The sequence below is a fragment of the Mus caroli genome, chromosome 9 (assembly GCF_900094665.2).
Source record: "Mus caroli chromosome 9, CAROLI_EIJ_v1.1, whole genome shotgun sequence".
Lineage (NCBI taxonomy): Eukaryota > Metazoa > Chordata > Mammalia > Rodentia > Muridae > Mus > Mus caroli.
Genome location: NC_034578.1, coordinates 71,174,374 through 71,180,818, shown reverse-complemented (window position 1 = coordinate 71,180,818; position 6,445 = coordinate 71,174,374). Strand labels below are relative to the sequence as shown.

Sequence of the window (6,445 nt, the reverse complement as noted above, 5' to 3'; positions counted from 1 at the left end):
TGGTTATCTTCCTTAAAACTGGGGAATCTCACATCTGTAATTCCAGCAACAGAAAGTGGACGAAGGAGTTTTGGCACAAGTTCCAGGTTGGCAGCAGATATATAGCTAGTTCCTGATGAACTCTCTTTGAGTACAGTTTTTTTTTTTTTTTTTTTTTTTTTTTTTGTATTTGGTGGAAGTCACTGTGGCCATTTCTTGCAAAGCCGGATGCATATTTGCTCCATGACTCAGCCATTTCGTTCTACGTCTTATTCAACAGGAAAAAAAAAAAATGTGTGTGTTTATAGGAAGACTACTATATGCACAACCTTACTCACAATAGCTAAAAGCTGTAAACAAGCCAAATGCCAATGAATAGGTAACCAGATAAATAAGCAGAGGCCTAGCCACACAATGGGATACTATTCCCCAACCAAATAAAGGACTCATTGACCCACACTATATGAATCTTAAACTAGTTATTTGGAAATATCAGGTACCTAAAAAGGACAATGCTGTATGACCTCTGGGTAAAATACTAGAAAGTTCATATTAAGATATAGTAACTAAAAGCAGAGAGCAGGGCAGGGCAGCCTTGCAGACAGGAAGAATAAACAGTGAGGACCCACAGGGAACCATGGAGAGATTTTTTTTTCTAATTTAAGATTTATTTTATTTGTAATTAAATGTATGCATGCATATCTGTGCACATGAGTGCAGAATCTCTGGGGCCAGAAGAGGGTGCTGAATTCCTTGGAGCAAAAGTTACAGGTGGTTGTGAACTGCCTGATGGGGGAGTTGGGTGTTGAACTCCTGATCCTCTCTCTGCAAGAGTAGTGTGGTATCTTAAACTGATGAATAACCTTTGCAGGCCCCAAATGTTGACAGCTTTGAGGGTGGTGAACATATTCATTGTCTGGACTCTGGGGGAGGGTTTATAAGTGTGAACAGATAACAGAAATTATACTTTAATGTATATATTTACTGCATCTTTCTTAAAGTATTTTGCATGACCATTATAGTTTATTAATGTGGGATTTTGTTTTCTTCATGGGAGCATTCTGGAAGATACTGTAACAAACCAAGTCTGAACAGAATTCTTAAGGAATCATAACTACAATCATAAGTTCATAATAAAAAAAAGTTATAACACAGCCGTGAAAATACTAAACCATGAGCAATAAGGGTGCCTGGGGACTAAAAATATGTAACTGATCTAAAATTCACCATAGAAAGAACAAATAAACTGTTAGAAATTATTACATTGACAAAGACATTAAAACCTAAAAGAAACAAATAAAAACAAATAGATGCAGCCAGTCCTTGTGACACAAATCTATAATCCAAAAAACTTGAGAACCTGAGGCAGGAGGACACTAGTTAAAGCCTAGCCTGGACTATTTAATTCGTATTCTCTCCTCTCTCTTCTCTCCCCTTCCCCCTCCCTTGCCCCTTTCCCTCCTCTTCCCCTCTCCCTTCTCCCTCTCCTCCCCACCTTTCAAGAATTTAAAGTTTGGGGATCCAGCTCACTAGTAAAGAGCTTGCATTTCACTCATAGGTGCAACAAATACAAACAACTGAAGGACTGACCAGATGAACTTGACGGTGGTATGTCCTGAGGACTTGCCTTGACTGTTGATTGATCAGTGTTGGGGTAGGGGTGGGAGTCAGCCTGCTGTGGGCAGTACTACCTCTGGAGAAGTGGTTCTGAGTTATATATGAAATTAGGCTGAGCAAACCTTGGGGGTCAAGCCAGAGGAAGCAAGCCACAGGGAGCAGAATAGCCCACTGATTTTTATGGCTCTTATCTCTCTCTGCTCCTGTTGGAGTTCTTGCTCTGGCTTCCCTCAATGATGAGTTCTGAGACAGACAAACCCTTGCTTCCTCAAATTACTTTTGGTCATGGTCTCTATTACAGCAACAGAAAGCAAAGTAGGACTAGCATAGTAACAAAGAAGAGTGTTGACTGACATTAGTGGGAAACAAAAAAGTGAGGTAATAGCATAGACGAGGAAGTAGAGCTCTGTTAATTCACTCTGAAAGAAAGGATATTGATGAGATTCTGAAGGCAGGAATTATGACAGGATATGGAAAGAAAAAACAAACATGTGTTACATCAAACAGAAAGAAATATATTGATCAAATAGAAAAAAGAAGCTCAGGAGCAAAGAAACAGCACAGGAAAGAGAAAATACTAAATTAAACTTAAATTCACATCTAAACATCTCAGAAACTACAGTAAAAGTACGTGGAAGAAAATAGCTGTAAAAAAACACCCAACGGTTCCTTTTTATAAATGTTTTCACTTTTTGTGTAATAATGTTGTGTCTATGCATCGTGTGTGTGTGTGTGTGTGTGTGTGTGTGTGTGTGTGTGTGTGGTACCTGGTGAGACTAGAAGATGGCATTGGATCCCTAGGGATCAGAGTGTCAGATGGTAGTGAAACACCATGTAGGTGCTGGAGAATGGAACTGGGTCCTCTGCAAGAGCAGTCAATGGTCTTAACCTAGGCTAGCTCAGAACATATCCTAGTCAAAGCTTCCTAAGACATTAACATGCCAAGACTGGAAATGAAAGACAGGTGAGAATGTGCCAGATAAAACTGGTATAGTATTGAAAATATGGGTTTTGAATAAAGCCACTATTAGAAATTAAAATATTCCCACTATATAACTGTTAGGATACTATACAAGAAACAATATTTGTCTAAAACTTAATATTTTTAAGTTATATTTCCTCCAATACCCTCAACACAGAGAACACAAACAATGTATTTCATCTATAAATATTTGTGATAGAAACAATGTGTCTTAAATGTCCTTGACCAACCAAGAAAACATAATAACAATTAGATATTATCCAGGCTTGATGACGATGAAGCCTTGTATAACAAAACCTGACAAATTTAAGCTTCCCTACTAGATGGAATATTATACTTTACTTTACTTTAATGTATATATTTACTGCATATTTCTTAAAGTATTTTGCATGACCAAAATTACACAGTTAAACATGCCTTACAAGTCAGCTACATGTCAAACAAGAGCAAAATGTCATTTTTGATATAATGTTTAGATGTCCCACTTTCTGTGCTTCATAAAGCCAAACCTGTTTGCTTTTATATTTTCAGCATTTTGTTTCATGAATAAGAAAAGCTTTTGGGCTGGTGAGATGGCTCAGTGGGTAAGAGCACCCAACTGCTCTTCCAAAGGTCCAGAGTTCAAATCCCAGCAACCACATGGTGGCTCACAACCATCCGTAACAAGATCTGACTCCCTCTTCTGGACAACTACAGTGTACTTACATATAGTAAATAAATAAATCTTAAAATAAAAAAAAAAGAGATTAAAGGTGTTTATCACTAAAAAAAAAGAAAAGCTTTCAAGACTGTTACTTGCAAACGGTTTCAAACCATTCAAGTCCTGAATTATGACTATTTTTACTGTCTATGAAAAGTTCTGTAAGAAGGATACTGATGGTCATCCAAAAGAATGGACCTCATTCCTTGCCACTAACAGATTTCAGAACCTCAGGGAAAGCCAAAAGGCCAAGCCACAGAGAGAGAGGAAAATAAATAAATAAATAAATAAATAAATAAATAAATAAATAACATGAAACCAGTTCTATCCCATCAAGTTAGAAGGGGCATGAGGCTGGGAGCCCCTGGGTCCTCCCTTTACCCTTTCACCCATATTGGTCCTGTTTGGAAATCTGCCCTACATCTTCTATATTTCCTCCTGTCATCTGTTGGGAATGAGAAACCACCCATTCAGGGAGCCGGTTTTCACTTCCTTTTTCTACCATGTCTAGTACTGCTTCAGCCCTGTGCACCAAGATCATCAGGACTCTGGTTTTTGGTTTGTTTTTTTTTTCCACCCTTAAGCAGTAGGGGCAGCTTTGTTTCCAGGATTAGCATATCAGATGACTCCTGCAGATGGAGGCACACCTATCTTTACAGCCAGATCACAGAACTGTTCTTTGAATTCCAGCGATAGATCTCTATTCTGATATAACTGAAAAGCAGCTTCCCAGTAGTGTGCCTGCCGCATATCACTCAGGAAAGGTGGAGGCAAGGTTGGGGAAGAAATCAAAACTCTCTAACCTGTGTATTCAAAGGATGGAGAGCATTAACTAGAGTCAGACACAACCAGTGTGGTAATAATTGAAAAACATAGAGGGCTCAAGTCATTGCAGAGTTTGAGAAGATGTATCTGCCCCTAAGAAGCCAGTCTTCTGGTCACATAGTTATTATGCTGGCAGCAGATGACAGCTGCAGGAACTCTCAGCCCGTGCTCAGAGTGACTTTTAGTAAAATGTATTGAAAGGTTTAAATAGCAGTGCTGGCTTATTCTAACAATGGGTGCCTCCCCAGGCACTTTGCAAAGCTGGTCTCTGCCATCAAGCAGGAAACACCTGGGAAACTGTGAGTCACTGCCCTGTCCTCACCCTAGCACCTTGCATGACAGTCACTAAATATTTCTCATTCTTTTAGTTGTGAGCCTACTCTTTAATGGCCGAGCCATCTCTCCAGGCCAGCTAAATATTTCTTAAGTATTGATAACTGATCTAGACAGTGGGGAAGAGACTTTAAGATGTAGTGGTTGAGAGCTAGAAACGTGGCTTAATGCTTAAGAGCACTTGCCCTTTTCCAGAGAACCCATTTTCGGTTCCTTGAATCCAGGTTGGTCAGCTCACAAGCACTTGTAGTGTCAGTTTCAGGGGATCTGACTCTCTGCTCCAGCACACATATGTGAACACACACACACACACATGCACACACATATTCACATGCACACATAACATATGCACATGTGCTCACACCCACACATACACACACACAAGCATTCCCAAAAATAAGAGATAGAATTATGGAGGTAAACTCTCATCATGCTAATGAAGAAGTACAGCAGAAATGATATAGTTTCTCTTGGTCTGGGAGAATGCATTCAGAGGAAAGTGATCACTCCAGGCCCCCTGCCTGTATCTCACCAAAAAGAACAGACATAACGGGTGTGTACTTAGGACATCATCATCTCTCTCATTTTCAATGAAAACATGTTTTCTTGAGAAGAAAGAAAAAGAAGCTAGAAGATACAATAGACTGAGTCACACTCATCTCCATCTCTTCCTCTTCTGTCTCAGGGGTGAGGAACTAACCTTGGAGCCTTGCTTTTCTTATCCATAAAATTGGAAAAATTTACCTTTGAAAATTGACATTACATTCATCGTTTCTATATACACTATTCATTGTCTGCCTCACATACAGTTGGTTCTCAGTATGTCTACTGAATGAATGACAAAGGCAAGGGATCACTGTGGTTTTCGCTGTGGCTGGGGGATGCGTCATGGCTGACTAACAATAGTTTTGCCAGTAGTAGAGTCCCTGTGTTTACTTTTGGTACTACTACTTATTTCTAAGAGGCATTGTGGGCATATCCAGGACATTTATCCATGACATCATCTAATTCATTATCATTAAGCTTAAGTTCTATGATGGTATACTAATCAACTACTGGGGAGAAAATTATGCCTGCCATGTTTAGTAAATAAAATCACAAGCTAACTAGTTAAAAGTAAATTTCAGACAAATTTTTTCACAAAGTATTGTTTTCTAGTTTTACTCTTTTTGCTGTGATAAAACATCCTAGCCAAAAGCAATGTGTGGAAGAAAATAATTGATTTGGCTTACAATTCCAAGTTACAGTTCATCATTGAGGGGAAGTCAAGGCCACAGCCAAGAACAAGGAGAAACAAATGCACCCAGACTGTCTTCTGCCTGTTTGCTCTTGTCTAACTTTCTCCTATCTCATACAGCTCAGAATGCCTGCCTAGAGAATGATGCCACCTACCGTGGATCGGGCCTTTCTTCATCAATTAATAATCCAAACAATCCCCTACATACATGTCCGTAGACCAGCCTGATCTAGAAAGTTTCTCAGCTGAAGTTTCTCAGGCAATTCTAGGTTGTGACAAGTTGACCTTTAAAAATCAACCACTAATTTGACTTATTCAAAACCCTGAACATGCTAACACTAAAAAAAAAAATTGCTACTCTTTATGTGGAACATGCTAATAAAGTATTTATTGTTTACTTACAAGTGAAATGTAACTCTGTTGCCCAAGTCTCTGAGGGCCTCTGATAATCCTGAGCTAAAGACAGCAGTGTTGAAGGAAACAAGCACCTCTTTCATTTCTACAGATGAGAAAATCAAACTTCAGAAAAGTTAGTCACTTAGTAAAGGCAACCCAGGCAAAGAGCAGCTGAGCCAGCACCAAAACCAAGTCTCCCATCAAATGCTACAGAATGCATAGGACCCGGCCTTTCTCATCAGAAAGCCTTACTGATTAACCCAGGAAAACTCCTTTGTAATTGAAAGGAAGGAAGGAAGGAAGGAAGGAAGGAAGGAAGGAAGGAAGGAAGGAAGGAAGGAAGGAAGAGAAGGAGGGAGGGAGAGAGGGAGGGAGG

The 6,445-nt window shown here is 39.4% G+C and overlaps 1 protein-coding gene across 4 annotated transcripts in view; it reads right to left on the bottom strand.

The window, feature by feature from the left end:
• The window catches only part of Wdr72 (WD repeat domain 72), a 169,653-nt gene that overhangs the window by 150,128 nt on the left and 13,080 nt on the right, over window positions 1-6,445 (bottom strand). The window lies entirely within an intron of this gene.